The 25,034-nt window shown below is 41.9% G+C and overlaps 1 long non-coding RNA gene across 3 annotated transcripts in view; it reads left to right on the top strand.

Annotated features, from left to right (window-relative positions):
- The window catches only part of LOC132529775 (uncharacterized), a 112,391-nt gene that overhangs the window by 55,173 nt on the left and 32,184 nt on the right, over positions 1-25,034 (top strand). Inside the window, exon 3 of one of the 3 annotated variants that reach the window (XR_009543566.1) lies at positions 3,186-4,940. The exons of the other annotated variants lie outside the window; for them this stretch is intronic. This is a non-coding gene — a long non-coding RNA (uncharacterized LOC132529775). Of the gene's footprint in view, positions 1-3,185; positions 4,941-25,034 lie in introns of those variants that run through there. 3 annotated transcript variants of the gene reach the window in all.

Here is a 25,034-nt window from a genome sequence, read left to right as displayed (position 1 = left end):
GTACCAGGTTCTAGTCTAAGCACTACATTTATTTTAACTCCTTTAATTCTCTCAAAACCTTCTGAAGGAGACACCCTTACTATCCCCAAGTCAGAGACAAAATGGAATCACAGAGGTGTTAAGTTAATTATTCAAATTCACTTAGAGTTAGCAAGTGGTGGGGCTAGCCTTTAAGCCCAGGCAGCTAAGGTTTAGAACCTGAACTTTAACCACTATGTGATAACAGATGCCCCCGAGCATAAACATGCCAAAGAAGTTTCATTCTGAGTTCTAATTTCCATCATTGGAAAGGGCTGCCTGGAACGATGTGTTGAGAAGGATTCTGGGGCTATATCTGGTTTTAGAGGGGAAAAGGGCCATGATATATGAACAATGTCTCCCTTCTGTGAAACGAAAGAGTGATTGCATATTTGCCATCTTTGCCTTACGGTTTTTGTTACGCTAGAATTAGTTCATTTCAAAGGGATAAAACTCCAGAGATAAAAAAAAAAACATTCTGTAGGTGGAATAGAGTTTACTTATACTATTGTTTTTGTTTTTGCAGGAGGCAGATGAGAGAGCAGAGGTTAGGGCGATTTCAGGCTTTTGAATTCACCCTCTTGGTCTACCACCTTCCTACCAACTGACATGCTTCCCCTATCAGTTCAAATGACTCATTTGAAGATCTTTATCTTTATATTCGTTTTAAAAAATTGCCTCTTTCATTCTGTCTGTCCTTAGTTCGAATGAAAGCAGAGGACAATGAAAAGCACAAAGAATCTGGGGACAGAGTTATGGGCTTATAGTTTTTGCTCTATCAAATTAACTGTGTTTTCTTGTGTAGTATTTACTAAACCTCCTTTTAGCCTCCATTTTCTCATCTGTAAAATAATTCTTACGTAAACTGTTGTGAAGATGAAGACAGGTAATTGTACAGGAAGTGCATTACTGGCAGGTGATGAATGTTCTCTCCATCACTCTCATATTCATCAATACATTGTATCCTTTTTTTTTTTTTTTTTTTTTTTTTTTGCGGTACGCGGGCCTCTCACTGTTGTGGCCTCTCCTGTTGCGGAGCACAGGCTCCGGACGCGCAGGCTCAGCGGCCATGGGCCACGGGCCCGGCCGCTCCGCGGCACGTGGGATCTTCCCAGACCGGGGCACGAACCCGTGTCCCCTGCATTGGCAGGCGGACTCTCAACCACTGTGCCACCAGGGAAGCCCCATTGTATCCTTTTATATTCTTGTTTTCTTTGATTATTTCTGACAGAGGCCATTTACTAAAATGTTCACTAAATTTTTTGTTGTTCTTGCTTTTTGGCTATATGGAGATATCCTTATCAAGCTTCAGCTATGGATATTTCAGAAATGAACACTCAGTTGAAGACCTGGCTAGTGCTTGGTAACTACACAAAACTGTATTATGGGTTATCTTGGTGCTTGAATTATACTTTAAGAAGAATTATGGAAAGCCTGCTCTCTCTTAAGTTGCTAGTGCCATCATTTTCTAGATTGCTCAAGGCAGAAATTTAGGGGTCATCATATTCATTTGCTTTTGTTTTAGATGACTTCTGTTGCTCACTGATCTGATGTTCATCTCATCTGTGCAGGAAAGAGTTTGCGCACCTTTTAGAAGGACTACTTGGGGGGCTGGCCCTTGGACGCTATCTTGGAACTTGGCTTTGGAACTGATACATTGATAAGGCTGTTTGGCCCACCTGGGCCCTGACCCTGCTCTACCAGCTTGCCTAGATTAATGGTACAGATGGTGCATTCATGGTGAACGCCTGCTTTCCTACCGGGAGTCTGGAATTTTGGTAGTTGTGGGTCGTCACACAGGCAGAGAGGGCCAACGTGACCGGCCTCCAATGAAAACCTTGCACTTTGAGTCTTAAAACTGGTTTCCCTGGGAAGAAACACTGATTTCTGTTTAAGAAGGAGCGTGTTCTGTGTGACTATCCGCCTGGCTCTCCCCATTCCAGCCCCAGAGGAGAACTTGGGAAGCCTGTGTCTGAATTCCTCCAGACTCCACCTTATGTGTCTTTTCCCTTTGCTGGGAATGCTGTGTATTGTTGCACTGTAATAAACCGTAGCTGTGACTATACTGCCTCTGTGGTGATGAGCCTGTGAGCCCTTCTAGTGAGTCACCCAACGTGTGGGTGGTCCTGGGACACCCGAAATACCATCTGTTGTATTTTTCGTGTCTTAAAGTTTAATTTGAGTCTTTTTTGTATCATTCATGTCTCCTTTTAACAAGCTAAATCTTTTCTCTACCTTCTTGAACATATGGAATATATTTATTATAATTGTTTTAATGTTCAAGTCTGCTAATTCTATCATCTGTGTTATTTCTGGGACTCTTTCCCTTGAATGATTGGTTTTTTTCTCCTCATCAGGGGTTGTATTTTCTTGCCTTTTAGCATACGTAGTAAGTTTTTTTTTTTTTTGCGGTACGCGGGCCTCTCACTGTTGTGGCCTCTCCCGTTGCGGAGCACAGGCTCTGGACGCGCAGGCTCAGCGGCCATGGCTCACGGGCCCAGCCGCTCCGCGGCATGTGGGATCCTCCCGGACTGGGGCACGAACCTGCGTCCCCTGCATCGGCAGGCGGACTCTCAACCACTGCGCCACCAGGGAAGCCCTAGTTTTCAGTGTTTAAGGCGGGAGGGTAAATCCAGCCTGTTACTCTGTCATGGTCACAAGTGGATGTCCAGACCTCCACACACTTCTTTGAATCAGGTAGTTGAGGGTCTTGACTTCTCATCACTGAGATACTGCCTGGCACATAGCAGTTGTTCAAATATTATCTGTTGAAAGACGAAATGAATGAATACTATATAGTTAAAGGTACAGTAGTATTTTTCATTTCCCCAGACTAGACACTTAATAGTAAAACTTCAAAAAATTATGTTTAGATGTATGCAGCCTTGAGGTAAAATCCCTGCTCTCACTTAGTAACCGTCTGACCCTGTGGCCTTTTCCCTTCTGAGGACAACATGTACCTTGCAGGACAGGGGTGAGAGTTAACTGAGAGGTGCTGTACAAGGAGCACACAGTCAGTTCTGAGTGAGATGGGAACACTTGCTATTGTTCTTGGCCTGCTTAAGTAGTAACCCTATATTGATATAAGGCTTTATAATTCATGTGCTTTCCATAGATGTGTCATATATAATCCTAACAATATATTTTCTCCCAAATAATTACCTAAGGTTAAAGTCCCAAGAATCTTATGAAAGAAGAAAAAAATAAGACAAGCATTTGAAGACTTGAGAGCAGAGCCTTACTTTTTTTTTTTTTTTTTTTTTTTTTTTGCGTTACACGGGCCTCTCACTGTTGTGGCCTCTCCCGTTGCGGGGCACGGGCTCCGGACGCGCAGGCTCAGCGGCCATGGCTCACGGGCCCAGCTGATCCGCGGCATGTGGGATCCTCCCAGACCGGGGCACGAACCTGCGTCCCCGGCATCGGCAGGCGGACTCTCAACCACTGCGCCACGAGGGAAGCCCCAGAGCCTTGCTTTTGAACATCACACTCTATCTCTGCCTTTGAAGATGAACATCCAGGCTTGCATGATAGACTTTGTCTCTCAAGCTTTTAACCTGCTCTTCACCTGGTTGTTTATGCCAAAAGCTGTCTTCACAGACTCCCCTTTGTGCCCACCTTCTGTGATGTAAAGCCTATGATTAATATTATGTGTTACCTTGACGGCTGATAAATTTGGGAGGGCCTTGAGTGGCCTAATGCATGTCCCCCTTCCCACTGTGCTCTCATGGATAAGGCCCTCTAGCCAAACAACCGTCCTTATGAAGGGGACCAGGCGCAGTTTCAGCTTATCCTCAAGGGATGGGTTTTAGTTTCCTGCCAGACTGTGGGATTATTCAAACAAACCAATCTCATTCTCCTGTGGGAACCAGGGGGCACCCTGACCTCTTGATACTACAAAGCCTGCTTCCCACCCCCCTGGTTGTTCACTCGCCCCTGACTGCAAACTCCGTGTGGCCCTGTGTGGGTGCTGTGTCTTCTTCCCCTGAGCTGTGAGCTTATGTGACTAGTACTGTTCAGCCCATCTGTCCAGAATTGGGTGTCATGTGTTTGGTCGTCCCCTCAGAACCCTAGGACAGGAATCTTTCCCTGGATAGTAGGGTGAATGTTGTGCTAATTTCTGCTATATAGCAAAGTAACTCAATTATACACATATATACATTCTTTTTTTAACACTCTTTTCCATTACGGTTTATCCCGAGAGATTGGATATAGTTCCCTGTGCTATACAGTAGGACCTTGTTGTTTATTCGTTCTAAATGTAATGGTGTGCATCTACTAACCCCAAATTCCCAATCCATCCCTCTCCCTCCCCTCTCCCCCTTGGCAACCACAAGTCTGTTCTCTATGTCTGTGAGTCTGTTTCTGGAAAACTCTAGGAGCTTATAGACACAGTTTCCCAGAAGAGGTCAGGAGGGGGACTAAGGAGCCAACCCCGGCTTCTCCTTCTCTGGGTCTGAGTGCTGGCCCTCCCACACACTGGGAGAAGGTAACGGAGTGTGGCAGGACAGGGTGTTCTTTCTCTGCACGCTTCTTCCTTTCATCCTCACCCCTGATGGGAAGGAGGCTTTTAATCTGATTACGTATCTAAGTTATGCTGTGAGAGGTGGTCCATATTAGGAGGAGGAAGGTTTGCCTGCCTAATAACCTCTTTGGTCAAGGATCCCACTGGAGAGGTTGGGAGCCAGTTATATCCCAATTGGAACCAGGAGCAGTAGTTGAGTTGGCTCTGGAGAGGTGGTGGGTGGGAAGGATGAGCCAGAGCCTTTGAGTGGGAAAAGGGATAGAAAATGAAGAAGTACCAGTAAAGTGCCTGTTCTGTTGGAACTCACATATTTCAGGATATAAAACATCCTGAATTTTTAAATAACAAGAATACAATTAAATGAGAAAAGAGAAATATATGAAATGTGACTATACTTTATTCTCCCTGAAAATGCCTACTGTTAGATTTATTAAATTGAATAAGTTGGGAATCCAAAAGTTAGTTTGAGCTGAAAGGAGAATTTGTTGAATCAGGATATTCTTCATAGGCCGCTGATTGAAAAACCTTTCTGCTAGCTGGTGACTAGTGCGGTTGTTTTAGTTGGTAAAGATCTCTTTCCACATTGAATGAATCAGAATGGTCTCGCCTAAGAGAGTGAGACAAAGAATCCTACTAATACTCCTCAAACAGCTTGGGAACAACACAGATGATACACCAGGCTCTATTCTAAGCACTTGTTTACATGCATTATCTCCTTTAATCCCCAGAACAGCCCTACGAGGTGGGTGCTATCACTGGCTGTGTGACTTCTGACAAGTTACTTACCCTTTCTGAATCCCGTCTGTAAAATGAGTGGAGCCACAGTACCTACTTCAGAGCGTTTTTGTGAAAATTAAGGGATAGGATCAATGTGAAGCGCTCAGCCCATTCCTAGAATACATTAACTGTGAAGGGGAACAGAATAGGCCACCCCAAAATATGCCTCTTTGGCATAAGGATTATTTTGAAGAACTGCAGACACAGGAGAAAACTCTGAAAACAGAGTAGAAGGGAAATTTACATTAGAAAGGGGGCCTGTACCAGGAAGAGAGCTACCAGCAGAGATAAGGGTTTTTGCCTGAGCGTAACAGGGAAGCCTTTGTTTACTTCTCTTTGAAGTCCCAGTTCCCGATGCTTTTCCTAGCTCGGGATGGTATATAAGCCTCAATTTCTGGCCGCTTTTGGTATCTCATATTTTTTGTGGGACTCCTGTACGTACATACTTAAAATTTTTTTTTTTTCCTGTTAATCTTTTATTACGGGGGGTCTCGACCAAAGAACGCAGGCGGGTAGAGGCAAAATTATGTTCCCTCCCCTATAACTGCTAAAAGGATTTCTTGTTTAAAAGCTACGCTATTTTTGGGCTTCCCTGGTGGCGCAGTGGTTGAGAATCCGCCTGCCGATGCAGGAGACACGGGTTCGTGCCCCGGTCCGGGAAAAATCCCACGTGCCGCGGAGCGGCTGGGCCCATGAGCCATGGCCGCTGAGCCTGCGCGTCCAGAGCCTGTGCTCCGCAACGGGAGAGGCCACAACAGTGAGAGGCCCGCGTACCGCAAAAAAAAAAAAAAAAAAAGCTATGCCATTTTTATTCCCGACTGTCCAAGGGAAGAGTTTACAGACTATGGGTGTTAAACATATTTGAAATTTTCAAAGCGCTCAGAACACTAAACATTCCATCACTGGGCCATCACGTGAGTTCAAGCCCTGGATAGTGCAGGAGGCAGGTGTGTTAAAGCTAGGTGTGTATTTGCATCTTCTGGCCCAGATGCACACAGTAGGCAGTGCAGGGCGTGGAACAGTTCAGTGGCCAAGACGTGTGGCGCCAGATTGCCTGGATTCGAATCCCAGTCCTGGCATTTAGTAGCTGTGCAACCGTGGGCATTTAGTTAACCTCCCTGCACCTCAGTTTGTCATCTGTAAAGTGGGGAGAACAGCAGCACTGGCCTCAGAGGATTGTCATGAGGATTAAGGGAGACAGTGCAGGTGAAGCCTGCCGGGCATGTAGGGAGCACTAGTGAATGGAGTTAGGACATGCTGGTGAACGGCATTCGAGTAGAGGACTGTGGGACGTAGATCCTAATACAAAATGCTAATAAGGTGTCAACCAGGAGTTCTCACCCCTGTCGTGTGGAGCACTTTCTGGAAGGAATGATTTTTGGATGCTTAAACAGCTAGCGTGTTGAGTACAATTTGCAAGATGCCGTGCTGAGTACTTTACCTGTTTTAACTTATTTGATCTCAAATAATGCCGTAAGATAGGCGCTGTCGTTCTTCCCATTTTACAGATGAGAAAATAGAGGCCCAGAGAAGTGAAATACCCATTGCTCTGAGCAGTAAGCAGGACTGATGCTGAAGGGCCGTATGGCTGTGGGCTGGAGTGCAGAGCTCCCTCGACCATCGCGTTCATGTGCTGCAGGCTGGACTGTGATTCAGGAGGCAGCTGCCTGGTCTGGGAGGGGCGGGATGCACCCTAAACCTCTGCAAATTCACCTACCTGTTCGCAGAGCGGGGAAGGTGTGTGGTGGTGGAGAGGGAGCGGGACACGTTCCTTACCCTTCCCCGGAAGCCACTGCCACAAGAGGCCACCTCGATGCTGAGCCTGTTAGCGGAGGAGGTGGGTGCCTGGCGTTCCTGTGAACTGATTAAAAGCAAGAGAGAGGGATGGATCTGGCTTCGTGGGGCGACAGGCCTCTTCGTTCAACACTGAGGTGAGGCGGAGACGGCTCCTTTATGCCCAGAAATATCCATCCTACCACCTGTCTGAAAACGCCTCTGTTTCTAGAATTCCCTGTTTACAAAGGGAAGGGCACAGGGACCACATTAACTGTCTTCAGGTAACACTGATCAGTTCATCCTTGGAGTCCCTGCTTCACGTGTGTTTGTCGAAAAGATTACATATAATGTCCTCCAGCAGAGGGCAAGAAAAGGGAAACAGAATAGGAAACTACGTGATGTGTGGTTGGGTGGGAGAAGGGATGCAGTGGGGAGGAGAGGGGCTCTGAGGGGGAAATTGCTAGGGCAGCAGAGCCAGTGCTGCCTGCTTCCAATTTCTGTTACGCTGACCTTAAACGTCATTCAGGAGGACTTCATGTGAGTCTTTGGCATGGATGTTTCGCTCTGACCCTTGGGAGAGAGCAGACAGGAGTACTGTCTCTTTCATCTTTAAGAACACTTTCCTTTCTATTCAGCAGCTGCCTTATTGCAACTGAAGTTCCCATCAGTCAAGTAGACATTAAGTGGCTTCTTATACAAATACTTGCTGACTTTGCAAGGGCCTCTGAAAAGCATTCTATTTCTTATAAATTCTTTGAAGTTTTATTTTGGCTCCAGCAAGTGTGTACAGATATATCCAGAGATGGAAAGTGTTCCTGTGCAAATGAACTCCACAACCACGAAGTGATGGGAAAGACAATATGCTCACAATTCCCTGTTGGGGCAGCCCCCAAAGGTCACCTCCAGGTAACGTGATGGGGAAGTTGCTTTTGCTGTTAATTATTGTCCACGTTTAGACTAGAAACTTGGCGAGCTAAAAAAAATTTAAAGTGTTCATGATAGTCAGTTTGAAGGATATGGATAAATGAATTGAAGAAAATAAAAATCACTTGTAATTACAATACTGAGACGACTTCCATTAACGATCTTTGCTCAGAATATATCTGTATCTCTATCTTTGTCTCTACTGATCTACCGATCTATCTATGGCCATAATAGTGTTTTGAGATATTAACCAATTTTTATTGTAAATTTTATCAAAGTATAATATACAGACAGAAAAATGCACAGATCATAAGTGTACTTTTGGACAAATTGGTGTTTTGTTTTTTTTTTAACATCTTTATTGGGGTATAATTACTTTACATTGGTGTGTTAGTTTCGGCTTTATAACAAAGTGAATCAGTTATACATATACATATGTTCCCATATCTCTTCCCTCTTGCGTCTCCCTCCCTCCCATCCTCCCTATCCCACCCCTCCAGGCAGTCATAAAGCACCCAGCCGATATCCCTGTGCCATGCGGCTGCTTCCCACTACCTATCTACCTTACGTTTGTTAGTGTATATATGTCCATGACTTTCTCTCGCCCTGTCACAGCTCACCCTTCCCCCTCCCCATATCCTCAAGTCCGTTCTCCAGTAGGTCTGTGTCTTTATTCCTGTCTTACCCCTAGGTTCTTCATGACATTTTTTTTTCTTAAATTCCATATATATGTGTTAGCATACGGTATTTGTCTTTTTCTTTCTGACTTACTTCACTCTGTATGACAGACTCTAGGGCTATCCACCTCATTACAAATAGCTCAATTTCATTTCTTTTTATGGCTGAGTAATATTCCATTGCATATATGTGCCACATCTTCTTTATCCATTCATCCGATGATGGGCACTTAGGTTGTTTCCATCTCCGGGCTATTGTAAATAGAGCTGCAATGAACATTTTGGTACATGACTCTTTTTGAATTTTGGTTTTCTCAGGGTATATGCCCAATAGTGGGATTGCTGGGTCATATGGTAGTTCTATTTTTAGTTTTTTAAGGAACCTCCATACTGTTCTCCATAGTGGCTGAACCAATTCACATTCCCACCAGCAGTGCAAGAGTGTTCCCTTTTCTCCACACCCTCTCCAGCATTTATTGTTTGTAGATTTTTTGATGATGGCCATTCTGACCAGTGTGAGATGATACCTCATTGTACTTTTGATTTGCATTTCTCTAATGATTAGTGATGTTGAGCATTCATTCATGTGTTGTTGGCAACCTGTATATCTTCTTTGGAGAAATGTCTATTTAGGTCTTCTGCCCATTTTTGGATTGGGCTGTTTGTTTTTTTGTTATTGAGCTGCATGAGCTGCTTGTAAATTTTGGAGATTAATCCTTTGGCAGTTGCTTCATTTGCAAATATTTTCTCCCATTCTGAGGGTTGTCTTTTGGTCTTGTTTATGGTTTCCTTTGCTGTGCAAAAGCTTTGAAGTTTCATTAGGTCCCATTTGTTTATTTTTGTTTTTATTTCCATTTCTCTAGGAGGTGGGTCAAAAAGGATCTTGCTGTGATTTATGTCATAGAGTGTTCTGCCTATGTTTTCCTCTAAGAGTTTGATAGTTTCTGGCCTTACATTTAGGTCTTTAATCCATTTTGAGCTTATTTTTGTGTGTGGTGTTAGGGAGTGATCTAATCTCATACTTTTACATGTATCTGTCCAGTTTTCCCAGCACCACTTATTGAAGAGGCTGTCCTTTCTCCACTGTACATTCCTGCCACCTTTATCAAAGATAAGGTGTCCATATGTGCATTGGTGTGTTTTTTATAAGCTGAACATACCTGGGTGCCTAACAGGTAACTGAAGAAATGGATGTTTCCATGAACCGGTGTGCATTCCCTCTGCGTTTACCTGTACGCTGAGGTCCTTTCTCTACCTCAAGTAGGTAGAGTTTTCCAACTTCATGTCTTGGGTAAAGGAGGCATCTTCAGATCACAGAGAAAACGGACCTGACTTTTTGACAGAGATCCAAGAAGATGAGAGATTTAGAAGAACATGAATCAATTTGAGCCAATTTTTTTTTAACCCTAAGCCTAGATAAAGGATTCTTGGATGGGGGAAGAGGAGAGAAGAAAGTAAGCAAATCAAGCAAAGACGTCACTGGGTCTCCTAGAAGGGGCGTTGGCCCAACCCTAAGTTCACAAACTCTATCAGAGAAACTGTGGACTGGAACTTGGATCCACATGTAAAGGTTTCCAGAGCCAAGAGCATCCTGCTTTCAGTACAGTGAAGGCCTGAACCCTCATTCAATGCAACCAAAGTAGCTCCCCATGCTCCATGTGTCAGCATAGCCTCCCAAGTCCTAAAGTGCACATCTTAGACGTGAGGGTGATTCTGGTGCAGAGAGTCCTTGGTCCTCGCTTTCAAAAACATGGGTGTAGGTTTTTGTCCAGGCCATGACCATGCTTCCCAAGCTTGTCTGTGCATCAGAACTACCTAGAGGCCTTGTTAAATACACAGATTTCCAGGACCCACTACTGAATTTGATCAGGTCTGGCCATCTGAATGTTGACCAACTCTCCCAGGGATTATTATGCAATCAGTCAGGCATCCACTGGAGGATTAGATTTGACATCGGAGGATTAGAAGTGCTTTGCCAGTGGCCTGTGAAGTATATCACTTTATAAGAACAACGATTCAGTGCAATGGTGTCCAAGTGACCCAGTGGAGCCCACTTAGAAGCTGTTGATGGAAGAGGAGCAGCTTAGGTGGTAAGGCACCTCTCCTGTCCTTCATTCAGGCAGACAGACCCCCTTCTACCTAAATGGACTTGCATAAAGTATTCCAAGGTCAAGAGAGTTTAGCAAACCACTCTCAATTCCATAGTATCAACCATTATCAGCCACATCCTTTGCTCTGTCATTTATTTTATCCACAGAGGAATTTATGTGAGGATGAGGGTACCCCTGGCAAGAGCTTTGCCGGCCAAAGTCCTCTCTTCATTCCCTGAAGAAGAGACGTGCAGCTATGACACTGTTGCTCTGTGCTTTCTAGCATCATGCCTGCATCCGCAGGCCTCCTGAGGCTCCCAAGAGATTCTGCCATGGATTAGCTTATGCCCTTCTGACTAGAGAGTACTCTGGGCCTGGCTTGGAGGCGTTTAGAGCTCTGTTCCTAATTATTAAAAGCATAGCAAGAGTGCAGAGAACATTTACAATAGTAATAATAATAAAAAAGAACTTTAAAAGCCAAGGCTATAACAGACAAATAGTCTATTAACCTCTTCAGATGAGCTAATTTAAAGTGAGTGTTCCAAGTGTAATACCTGCTAGGATAATGTATGAGCCATTGACTGGTAACATCTAGAATATGTACTGCTGAAGCCAGCACCAGTGACCAGGCAGACCTTTTCATTTAGGGCTGCCGCTTAGTGGGATGAAAGTACAGTTGAGGCTCCCTGTCTGCCAATGGGAGTAAATGGAAAAAAATGGAAAAAGAAGAGCCAGGATGGAAAGAAAGCTAGAATTTGAGTGCCCCCAAAATAATCTTTTGAATGTGATACTGGAGGAGAAGTTAGACAAGATACAAAAGGAACTTGTAGGAACCAGATGATTTATGTTCAAAAATAGAACTATCCAGAAAAAGAAGGATGGAGAAGAGGTAATTACTGTGTCACTCAAAATCCTGGTGCTGGCTGCAGGGTAAGATGGTGAATGTTCTAACTTCTCAGCTAGATTCGGGAAGCAAGGATGGGAAAATCAAATCAGGTGCTGTTTGTTTATTTCAATTTGATTTTATCAAAGTAAACTTCTTATTGATGTATGTCTTACATACATAAAAGTACAAAATCATAAATTGATAGTTAGGTGAATTTTTACAAAGCGAACTTAACCCTTATATAAAGTGAGTGCAGGATGAAGAGGTAGAACATTAACGGTTCCCTGGATGCAACATCCTGCTTCCTCCTAATCATTGGCTCCCACGAAGGAAACCACTATCCTAACTACAAACATGGGGGATTTGCCTACTTTTGAACTTACATAAATGGACTCATACAGCCTGTACTCTTTTGTATCTGCCTTCTTTTGCACTGCACTGTGTTTGTGAGTTCACCTATGTGTGTGTGTGTGTGTGTGTGTATGTGTGTAGCTGCTCATTTTTTTGACTGTATCATGTTTCTTCCTATGGATGTACCACAGATTCTCTGTTCTGTTGTCAGGCCATTTAGGTTATCTTCAGCTCTTTGCTGTTACAAGCACTGCTGCTATGAACTTGTTTGAGTGGATTATTTTTAAATAATCTTGGGTGACGGGGTTCAAGATGGTGGAATAGAAGAATGTATGCTCACTCCCTCTTGCGAGAGCACTGGAATCATAACTAACTGCTGAACAATCATTAACAGGAAGACACTGGAACTCACCAAAAAAGATACCCCACATCCAAAGACAAAGGAGAAGCCACCGTGAGATAGGAGGAGGGCCACAATCACAATAAAATCAAATCCCATAACTGCTGGGTGGATAGCTCACAAACTGGAGAACACTTATACCACAGAAGTCCACCCAGTGTAGTGAAGGTTTGGAGCCCCATGTCAGGCTTCCCAACCTGGGGGTACGGCGATGGGAGGAGGAATTCCTAGAGAATCAGACTTTGAAGACTATCGGGATTTGATTGCAGAACTTCGACAGGACTGGGGGAAACAGAGACTCCACTCTTGGAGGGCACACACAAAGTAGTGTGCTCATCGGGACCCAGGGGAAGGAGCAGTGACCCCAGAGGATACTGAAGCAGACCTATCTGCTAGTGTTGGAGGGTCTCCTGCACAGTCAGGGGGTGGCTGTGGCTCACCATGGGGACAAGTACACTGGCAGCAGAAGTTCTGGGAAGTACTCCTTGGCATGAGCCCTCCCAGAGTCCACCATAAGCCACACCAAAAAGCCTGGGTAGGCTCCAGTGCTGGGTCGCTTCAGGCCAAACAACCAACAGGGAGGGAACCTGGCCCCACCCATCAGCAGACAAGTGGATTAAAGTTTTACTAAGCTCTGCCCACCAGAGCAACAGCCAGCTCTACCCACCACCAGTCCCTCCCATCAAGAAACTTACACAAGTCTCTTAGATAGCCTCATCCACCAGAGGGCAGACAGCAGAAGCAATAAGAACTACAGTCTTGCAGCTTGTGGAACAAAAACCACATTCACAGAAAGATAGACAAGATGAAAAGGCAGAGGGCTATGTACCAGATGAAGGAACAAGAAAAAACCCAAGAAAAAAGACTAAGCGAAGTGGAAGGCAACCTTCCAAAAAAGAATTCGGAATAATTATAGTGAAGATGATCCAGGACCTCGGAAAAATAGTGGAGGCAAAGATCGAAAAGATGCAAGAAATGGTTAACAAAGACCTAGAAGAATTAAAGAACAAACACCTAGAAGAATTAAAGACCAAACAAACAGAGATGAACAATACAATAACTGAAATGAAAAATACACTAGAAGTAATCAATAGCAGAATAACTGAGCAGAAGAATGGATAAGTGACCTGGAAGACAGAATGGTGGAATTCACTGCCACTGAACAGAATAAAGAAAAAAGAATGAAAAGAAATGAAGACAGCCTAAGAGACCTCTGAGACAACATTAAACACAACATCATTCGCATTATAGGGGTCCCAGAAGGAGAAGAGACAGAGAAAGAACCCGAGAAAATATTTGAAGAGATTATAGTTGAAAACTTCCCTAACATGGGAAAGGAAATAGCCATGCAAGTCCAGGAAGCACAGAGAGTCCCAGGCAGGATAAACCCAAGGAGAAACACGCCGAGACACATAGTAATCAAATTGACAAAATTTAAAGACAAATTATTGAAAGCAACAAGGCAAAAATGACAAATAACATACAAGGGAACTCCCATAAGGTCAACAGCTGATTTCTCAGCAGAAACTCTGCAAGCCAGAAGGGAGTGGCATGATATACTTTAAGTGATGAAAGGGAAGAACCTACAACCAAGATTACTCTACCCAGAAAGGATCTCATTCAGATTCGATAGAGAAATCAAAAGCTTTACAAACAAGCAAAAGCTAAGAGAATTCAGCACCACCAAACCAGCTCTACAACAAATGCTAAAGGAACTTCTCTAAGTGGGAAACACAAGAGAAGGAAAGGACCTACAAAAACAAACCCATAACAATTAAGAAAATGATAATAGGAACATAGATATAGATAATTACCTTAAACATGAATGGATTAAATGCTCCAACCAAAAGACACAGGCTCGCTGAATGGATACAAAAACAGGACCCATGTATATGCTGCCTACAAGAGACCCACTTCAGACCTAGGGACAACTACAGATGAAAGTGAGGGGATGGAAAAAGATATTCCATGCAAATAGAAATCAAAAGAAAGCTGGAGTAGCAATACTCATATCAAATAAAATAGACTTTAAAATAAAGAATGTTACAAGAGACAAGGAAAGACACTACATAATGATCAAGGGATCAATCCAAGAGGAAGATATAAGAATTATATATGCACCCAACATAGGAGCACCTCAATACATAAGGCAACTGCTAATGGCTATAAAAGAGGAAATCGACAGTAACACAATAATAGTGGGGGACTTTAACACCTCACTTACACCAATGGAAAGATCATCCAAACAGAAACTTAATAAGGAAACACAAGCTTTAAATGACACAATAGACCAGATAGATTTAATTGATATTTATAGGACATTCCATCCAAAACCAGCAGATTACACTTTCTTCTCAAGTGTGCACGAAACATTCTACAGGATAGATCACATCTTGGGTCACAAATCAAGCCTCAGTAAACTTAAGAAAATTGAAATCATATCAAGCATGTTTTCTGACCACAACGCTCTGAGATTAGAAATGAATTACTGGGAAAAAACCGTAAAAAACACAAACACATGGAGGCTAAACAATACGTTACTAAATAACCAAGAGATCACTGAAGAAATCAAAGAGGAAACCAAAAAATACCTAGAGACAAATTACAATGAAAACACAACGATCCAAAACCTATGGGATACAGCAAAAGCAGTCCTAAGAGGGAAGTTTATAGCAATAAAATCCTACCTCAAGAAACAAGAAAAATCTCAAATAAACAATCTAACCTTACACCTAAAGGAACTGGCAAGAGAAGAACAAACAAAAACCAAAGTTAGTAGAAGGAAAGAAATCATAAGGATCAGAGCAGAAATAAATGAAATAGAAACAAAGAAAACAATAGCAAAGATCAATAAAACTAAAAGCTGGTTCTTGGAGAAGATAAACAAAATTGATAAAGCATTAGCCAGACTCATCAAGAAAAAGAGGGAGAGGACTCAAATCAATAAAATTAGAAATGAAAAAGAAGTTACAACAGACACGGCAGAAATACAAAGCATCCTAAGACATGACTACAAGCAACTCTATGCCAATAAAATGGACAACCTGGCCGAAATGGACAAATTCTTAGAAATGTATAACCTTCTAGGACTGAACCAGGAAGAAACAGAAAATATGAACAGACCAATCACAAGCAATGAAATTGAAACTGTGATTAAAAATCTTGCAACAAACAAAAGTCCAGGACCAGATGGCTTCACAGGTGAATTCTATCAAACATTTAGAGAAGAGCTAACACCCATCCTTCTCAAACTCTTCCAGAAAATTGCAGGGGAAGGAACACTCCCAAACTCATTCTATGAGGCCACCATCACCCTGATACCAAAACCATACAAAGATACAACAAAAACAAAAAATTACAGACAAATGTCACTGATGAATATAGATGCAAAAATCCTCAACAAAATACTAACAAACAGAATCCAACAACAGATTAAAAGGATCATACACCACGATCAAGTGGGATTTATCCCAGGGATGCAAGGATCCTTCAGTATACTCAAATCAATCAATGCGACACACCATATTAACAAACTGAAGAATAAAAAACATATGATCATCTCAATAGATGCAGAATAAGCTTTTGACAAAATTCAACACCAATTTATGATAAAAACTCTCCAGAAAGTGGGCATAGAGGGAACCTACTTCAACATAATAAAGGCCATATATGACAAACCCACAGCAAACATCATTCTCAATGGTGAAAAACTGAAAGCATTTTCTCTAAGATCAGGAACAACACAAGGACATCCACTCTTGCCACTATTATTCAACAGTGTTTTGGAAGTCCTAGCCACGGAAATCAGAGAGAAAAAGGAAATAAAAAGAATACAAACTGGAAAAGAAGAAGTAAAACTGTCACTGTTTGCAGATGACATGGTACTATATACAGAGAATCCTAAAGATGCCACCAGAAAACTACTAGAGCTAATCAATGAATTTGGTAAAGTTGCAGGATACAAAATTAATGCACAGAAATCTCTTGCTTTCCTGTACACTAATGATGAAAAATCTGAAAGAGAAATTAAGGAAACACTCCCATATACCATTGCAATGAAAAGAATGAAATACCTAGGAATAAACCTATCTAGGGAGACAAAAGACCTGTATGCAGAAAATTATAAGACACTGGTGAAAGAAATTAAAGATGACACAAACAGATGGAGAGATATACCATGTTCTTGGATTGGAAGAATCAATATTGTGAAAATGACTCTACTACCCAAAGCAATCTACAGATCCAATGCAATCCCTATCAAATTACTAATGGCATTTTTTACAGAACTGGAACAAAAAAATCTGAAAATTTGTATGGAGACACAAAAGACCCTGAATAGCAAAAGCAGTCTTGAGGGAAAAAAACGGAGCTGGAGGAATCAGACTCCCTGACTTCAGACTATACTGGAAAGCTACAGTCATCAATACAATATGGTACTGGCACAAAAACAGAAATATAGATCAATGGAACAGGATAGAAAGCCCAGAGGTAAACCCATGCACATATGGTCAGCTCATCTTTGATAAAGGAGGTAAGAATATACAATGGAGAAAAGACAGCCTCTTCAATAAGTGGTGCTGGGAAAACTGGACAGCTCCATGTAAAAGAGTGAAATTAGAACACTCCCTAACACCATACACAAAAATAAACTCAAAATCGATTAGAGACCTAAATGTAAAACAGGACACTATAAAACTCTTAGAGGAAAACATAGGAAGAACACACTTTGACATAAATCACAGCAAGATCTTTTTTGATCCACCTCCTAGAGTAATGAAAACAAAAACAAAAAGAAACAAATGGGACCTAACGAAACTTAAAAGCTTTTGCAAAGCAAAGGAAACTACAAACAAGAGAAAAAGACAACCCTCAGAATGGGAGAAAATATTTGCAAAGAAATCAATGGACAAAGGATTAACCTCCAAAATATATAAACAGCACATGCAGCTCAATATTAGTAAAACAAAGAACCCAATCAAATAATGGGCAGAAGACCTAAATAGACATTTCTCCAAAGAAGACATACTTATGGCCAAGAAGCATATGAAAAGCTGCTCAACATCACTAATTATTAGAGAAATGCAAATCAAAACTACAATGAGGTATCACCTCACACCAATTAGAATGGGCATCATCAGAAAATCTACAAACAACAAATGCTGGAGAGGGTGTGGCGAAAAGGGAACCCTCTTGCACTGTTGGTGGGAATGTAAATTGATACAGCCACTATGGAGAACAGTATGGAGGTTCCTTAAAAAGTAAAAATAGAATTACCATCTGACCCAGCAATCCCACTACTGGGCATATACCCAGAGAAAACCACAATTCAAAAAGACACATGCACCCCAACATTCATTGCAGCACTATTTACAATAGCCAGGTCATGGAAGCAACCTAAATGCTCATCGACAGACAAATGGATAGAGAAAATGTGGTACATATATACAATGGAATATTACTCAGCCATAAAAAGGAACGAAACTGGGTCATTTGTAGAGACGTGGATGGATCTAGAGACTGTCATACAGAGTGAAGTAAGTCAGAAAGAGTAAAACAAATATCTTATATTAATGCATATATGTGGAACCTAGAAAAATGGTACAGATGAACCAGTTTGCAGGGCAGAAATAGAGACACAGATGTAGAGAACAAACGTATGGACACCAAGAGGGGAAAGTGGTGGGGTGGTGGTGGTGGCGTGATGAATTGGGAGATTGGGATTGATATATATACACTAATATGTATAAAATGGATAACTAATAAGAACCTGCTGTTTAAAAAAATGAAATAAAATTCAAAAAAAACCTTTATTATTATCTTTATATTATTTCAAAAAATTCAACTATTTTTCTTTTAGAAGAACATAATGCATGGCAAAATATTTTCTGAGATCTAAGTTACACTTCAGCACTACCATTTTCTTTTCATATAACAGTAAAATATTAGTATGCATATTATCAATGGTACTCATCACAATCTTCTGCTTGACTTTTTGAATAGTGGGAGAAAACTGTAAACACATGATTAGAGGATTGAGAAAGTATTAAGTATCAAGAAAATTACATTTATGGGCGAGGCTCCTTTGGTTGAGGAGAGAAATTTATTTATTTAAAAAATTTTTATTGAAGTAGAGTTGATTTACAATGTTGTGTTAGTTTCAGGTGTACAGTAAAGTGATTCAGTTATATGTGTATAATATATATATTCTCTTTTACATTCTCTTCCATTATAGGTTATTACAAGATATTGAGTATAGTTCCCTGTGCTGTATAATAGCTCATTATTAGTTATCTATTTTATATATAGTAGTATGTATATTTTAGTCTCAAACTCCTAATTTATCTGTCTCTCTACCTCCTCTTTGGTAACCATAAATTTGTTTTCTATGTCTATGAGTCTATTTCTGTTTTGTAAATAAGTTCATTTGTATCCTATCTGAGATTCCACATATAAGTGATATCATATGATATTTGTCTTTGTCTGATTTACTTCACTTAGTATGATAATCTCTAGGTCCATCCATGTTGCTGCAAATGGCATTATTTCATTCTTCTTTTATGGCTGATTGATAGTCCGTTGTATATATGTACCACATCTTCTTTATCCATTCGTCTATCAATGGACACTTAGGCTGAGAAGAGAAATTTATAATGTAGTTTTCTGTATTTCATTATAGTCCATAATCTGGATGATCTTTTCATGATAGGAAATCCTTAAACCAATTCATGATATCTTATAACCCTCAATTAAAGTTTCATTTAAAAGTGTTGTTTCCCCATGAGTGTGTTCTAATTCTGGTGTTGTCCTGAGGAGGGCATGGTGGATGGGGTGCATGGGCGCTATCTCACTGCTGTTCTCTCTGCATGTTCTGTAACGTCCATGTTGCCTCTACGTAGCTGTTAGGATCAGGTTTAGCTCCACATGACAAAACAACAATATGAGACAAGACGAAATAACAGGGACTTAAACTTGATATGGTTTATTTCTCCCGTAAGCAGTCTGGGGATATAGGATGATATCTTTAAGATAGCATCAGTGATCCTAGCTTTTGTTTCCCTTGTCTGTTGTCCTAAGCCGATGACTTCCATTCTTATACTTACCCCATGGTTCAGTATGGTTGCTAGTGATCCAGCTGATAGCATGTCTATGTTATAGGCTGGAAGCAGGAGAGAAGGAGGAGAAAAGGAGGTAGGGAGGGGGGAGGAGGAGACAGAGGGGGAGGGGGAGGGAGAGGGAGAAAAAAGGCATGACCTCTGTCTAGAAATAGTTCCTGAAAGTGACAAGCACTTCCATTACATTCTCAAAGCCAGAATGTCATTGGGAAATATGGTCCTTATCTAGTCATATTGCTGCTGCGTATATATTGGGGCTTTGTTAAGGAAGAGGAGAAAAAAGGGTGTTGGGTAGAGGTAGGCATTTAAAGTGTTTGCGACACTTTCAAGATCTTAGGCACATGCTGGGTTTGCTCAGAGGTGGTGCAGCAATGTGGTAGACAGCAGAGAAGGGCACGGAGGACCCTAAACATAAAACTGTACCCGAGAAAAGCCGGCATCAGACCTGCCTGACTTGACAAATTCCTTATTTTCTCGGGAGCACTTTATTTAGCAGTATGTTTTTGCAAAATGTAAAAGATAAAGATAGGAAAAGTAAGTCCTTAACTTTCATTAAGAGCATGAAGAGACAGTGTGTTTGGTTTGTTGGCTGGTTTTATTTTTGTTGGTGAGGCAAAGAAAGGAAGATGACAGAGCCTCCTCTGGTGATTTTCACTGGTAAAGGAAAGAAAGTCTGGCCAAGTTTTTCTAAGTGTGGTCCTGCCCGAAAGTAGGAGGATGAACCAATTACATTTTAATAGATTTTTTAAATTACTAATGGAAAATAAACAAAAGTTTAAATGGCTCTTATTGGATTTACTTTATATTTACCAAATGACTATTATTTAAATATTACATAGTTAATAACTATAACTATTACAGCATATAGCATAGTCACATTTTTAAAACTTTAAAACATTCAAATTTTTTTGAAATACAGTTCTCACTGTTTCTTAGTCTTTGACAAGTGACTCGGATTCTGTACTGCTCATTCTCTGAACCTGTCTGGTGTGTTTGTAATAATAATAATAATGATAGCAGCAACAACAATAATAAATATGATGAAACCATGTGAGTTTAATATTATCATTTAAATAAAATGGGCATGTAGGCTAAGAATAATCTTGAAAATCAGGGAAGAGTATTACTCAGCTGTGTGGTTAGGCAGGAATCCCATGGAGGAATCAAAGCCCCCACTGAATATTTAATGAAATGTGGCACAGTTATGAGGGAAGATACATACTTCAGTGTAAAATGGCTAAGCAATTGCACATGCTCTCCTTTTGTGAGCTTTGTACCCAAAATAACTTGACTAAAAAGAGAAATCTAGGGCAAATAATTTTATTCATTTAACAATGCTATATAAGCTTGTTTTTCTCAGGAGTTTGGAAGGCAAATGTGGCAGAACTCTCCATTTCACCAAGTATCTATCACACACCAATTTTATACAGTACTACAAAGTTTTGGATCCCTCTTATATATAAACATGTGATATTTCTCCCTTCTCGTGGTACAGTGGGGAGGGTACTGGAATAGGCCTTGTGGACCTGAGTTTTCTTACTTTGCTAGTAATGGGCGGGGGTGGACCAGATTAGTAAGAATCAAACAAAAAGGAGAGGGACCTCTTACTGAGCTCCATGTGTCACTGCGCTAAATTCTTCACATTCCGTCTCGAGTAATTTAATGCATTAGCTCTACAGCTCTACGAGGTAGGTATGTTTACTCTCTCCACTTTACAGGTAAGAAAACCAAGGAATAAAGAGGTTAAAAACTGGCCCAAGGTCACATGGATGCTGTGGGGTTGACCTGGTAGAACTAAGAGATCTAGACTAGATATTTCTAGGGTTTCTCCTTGTGCTGACCTCCTTGGACTCTATATTTCATTTACGTGGATATTAAAACCACATTGGAAAGTCGTCTGTGAGCGTGGTGGGCAGCATTCCTGACTGAAAGGAGGAGACACACCCCTGGATGGCTGAGTAATGGAATATGGTCCTCAGTGTCATTTACTGGACTGATTCACATAAATGATATTTTGGGACTCTCTCAGGATTTCCAGTGCTAATCTGAAAAGTAGCTGAGGTGCAGCTACTACTGGTGGCCAAAGTCATCCAGTGCCATCGCCACTGTACTAAGGTGAGTGACCTAAGTCAGCGCAACTTCTATGCCCTCTGCCCCCATCTCCAGAACCCTGGAGTCCATGGAGGGGCTGCAGGGGATTCATTACCTCCTGAAGTCAGGTGAAAATTTTGTATGTAGGTGATATGAACATTTTTTTCTGAGGGGAAAATCCATAGCTTTCCTATGGGGAAACATTACCTTTGTTTTTTGCCAAGAAGTTTGGCATCAAAGGGAAAGTTAGATAGTAAAGATATCTTGAAGGGAGAGAGGAGGCATAAGTCTATTTTAATATATGAAGGAGCCTGGCACGTCTTTCATCTCAGTGGAAGAAGGCAATAGAGGGGGAAAGATGGAGGACACAGCGAAGAATGACCAGTAGAGCATTGTTCTAATGGGGATGGGTAGAGACAAAATCAAGATCACAGATTGTGGAAGAAAGCAGCAGGGGCAACTTCTTCTCTGGAGAGGAGAGAGGCAGATGGGGAAGACAGGGACTAATGAGTTGGAAGGAAGAAAAGTTGAAAGATAAGTTACCGGTTAAAAGTCAGAGGTCAGGGTTAAGACTAGGATTGGGAGAAAAGTACATGAGTTTGGAAAAGCTGCCTTGGGGGATGCAACCAGCACGGAGGCCCAGCTGGAATGGAAAAACATGGATTTGTTTTGGAACCAATGAACATAGTCATGAGATTCCCCCGCTCGGGGCGGCCCCAGATTAAAGTGCTGCTGCCCCGCCTTATTCACGCCTCCTTCTACCTGCACAGCTGCTACGCGCGGCCGCGCAGCTCGTGCACTGTGCAACGCGGGAGGACGCGCTCCCACTGTACGCGCAGTGCGTGTGTTTTATCCTGGCGTTCTGGCAGATGGCGGTAAAGCATCTTTTTCTCACAAAATCAGTATGCTCCAACTTTCTAACCAATGGAAGCAAAGTGTCTTGAAGAGGGGGAGCCTTTCTCAAATTGGCAGAAAGGTGCTGTATAGTCTAGCAGCGGCTCTGAGTGTAGAGGGCTAGGAGAAGTAATGTGGTGGGTGCCAAGATGCAAGTCAAAAAAATCAGGCCTCTGCAGAACAGACCTGTGCTCTTCTGCCTCAGCTAATGCACAATTGTCCTAGTTCGTGCCGCTCTTAAGCAAATACCACGGATTGCTGAAAACCTAGCCCCATTCTCCCTTTCTCCTAAATCCTCTTCTGAGTTCAATACCTGATTTTCTTTTCTGCTGAAGTCTATTTGCCAGCACCTTGTCTGCTACTCACAAGGCACCATGTTTTATTACTATATATATTTTATTACTATATTATTAGATATATTTGTCTTCATAATCCTGAAATGATTTGAAATCTGAATATGACAGAGTTATAGTGGAGCCACTAAGGCGCCATATTGGTCTGTGATGGTCAGTCATGGGCTAGAGAGCCCCTTCCTCTTCAGGCAATCTGTCTCCCTTGTTGCCTGAAGATATGAGGCTTATGACATTCTTTAAAATCAGGAATCCGGGAATTCCCTGGCGGTCAGTGGTTAGGACTCCGTGCTTCCACTGTAGGGGGCCCGAGTTCGATCCCTGTTTGGGGAACTAAGATCGGCATGGAAAATCAGTGGGCTTCCCTGGTGGTGCAGTGGTTGAGAGTCCGCCTGCCAATGCAGGGGACACGAGTTCGTGCCCCGGTCCGGGAGGATCCCACATGCCGCGGAGCAACTAAGCCCGTGCACCATGGCGGCTGAGCCTGCGCATCCGGAGCCTGTGCTCTGCAACGGGAGAGGCCACAACAGTGAGAGGCCAGTGTACCGGAAAAAAAAAAAAAAAAAAAAATCAGCATGGAAAGTCAAATCAAATCATCAAATCAGATCAAATCAAATCAGGAATCCTTAGGCCTCAAGGTACCTTGTTCCATAAGGCTCTACAAGACCCACTCACCCCTTGCCTCTCTGATCTGACCTTCCTCTACTCTCCTCCATGCTCCCCAGTTCCAGTCATGCCTCCCTCCTGTTCCTCACACACACCAGGCCCATTCCCACCGTAGAGTCCCTGTGCTTGCCATCCCTCCTGCTGCAACTCCTCCATGTCTCCACTTGGCTTGTTCCCCCATCTTCACAGTATCAGCTGACATGTGACCTTCTTAGGGACACCTTCCCTGTCCAACCTATTTAAAATTGCAATAAACCCCCTCCACTCTTTCCTTATCACCCTTCCCTGTTTTGTTTTCCAGCCTAAAAGCACCTTCTAACTTGCTGCGTTGATGTACTTACATATTCTGTTCATTGTTAGTCTCCCACCACTAAAATATAAGCTCCGTGAAGGCAGAGATTTTGTCTGTTTCCTGCCTCCGCTCTGGTCCAGGATACCCCCCAGCATGGTGAACAGCCCATGAGAACAGAGCCGGCACTCAGTCATTCTATGTTGAATACATTGCTTGAAAATAGTTTCATATATTACTTTTCTAAATCATATATACAATGACCAAAGTATTTTCTAAATCAAAAATCGGTCTGACATTTGTAAATCACAAATTGTAGGGTTTGGGCACAAATGCTGCATTCTGGGGTTGATGATTCAAAGACAATGGAACAGTGATTTGAAGTCGGGATGGCCCTGTAAAATCCAGAACTTACCATGGCTAAACGGTGCCTGGATAGACAATAGCTGAGTCCTAGTAGAAACCCTTTAAACCCTGAAAGGGGATCTGGTGTAAATGTTGACAGTAGAGAGATTCTTCAGGAGCCACAGCTCCCGAGACTTCTTTCAATTCAAAACTTAAGTAACCACTTAGTTTACATAATAAGTTAGGTCAGTGGGTATGTACTTAAGTCACCAACCTATAGTCATACATTATTTCTTCTTCTGATTATATACATTCTTATATATATGTTCTGATATATGTGTTATACTGTATGTATATGACTGAAAATAAATTCCTCTGGGGTTCCATTTAAACACCCCAAGTCAAGCAATACGTTTTTTTTTGAAACCCAAATCTCTTCAGCGGTATTTTCCTTTGTGGTAATGGAAGATAGCTGGTTGTAGATGATTAGATGGAAGTGAAGTAATTTGGAAAACAGTTCAGAGCAAGTTTGAGAGGAAAATGGAGGAAAAAACAAACAACAACAGTGAAGAATACACATTCTCTAAACTTCAGGCTGTATAATGGCTGTTGTCAGCAGTACACATTTGAGTTATGAGGTAAAGTGATGAATTGGCTGGGTCTCAACAGGAGATGACATTGGGACCCGATAACTGAACATTGCATATTGAGCCCAGAACCACACTAGCCTCAATAAGTCCCCAGCATCCTTAACTGTACATTTCCCACTAATTATATTTTTTACGGTTGTCAGAGATCATTAATCTTGAAGTTCTAAGACAGTCTACTTTCATGAGAAAACAATAATTAAAGCCCAGGACTTAACA

Source organism: Lagenorhynchus albirostris, chromosome 11, assembly GCF_949774975.1.
Source record: "Lagenorhynchus albirostris chromosome 11, mLagAlb1.1, whole genome shotgun sequence".
NCBI classification, from domain to species: Eukaryota; Metazoa; Chordata; class Mammalia; order Artiodactyla; family Delphinidae; genus Lagenorhynchus; species Lagenorhynchus albirostris.
The sequence above is the reverse complement of the archived record's forward strand: the minus strand, read 5'-3'. Positions and strand labels throughout refer to the sequence as shown.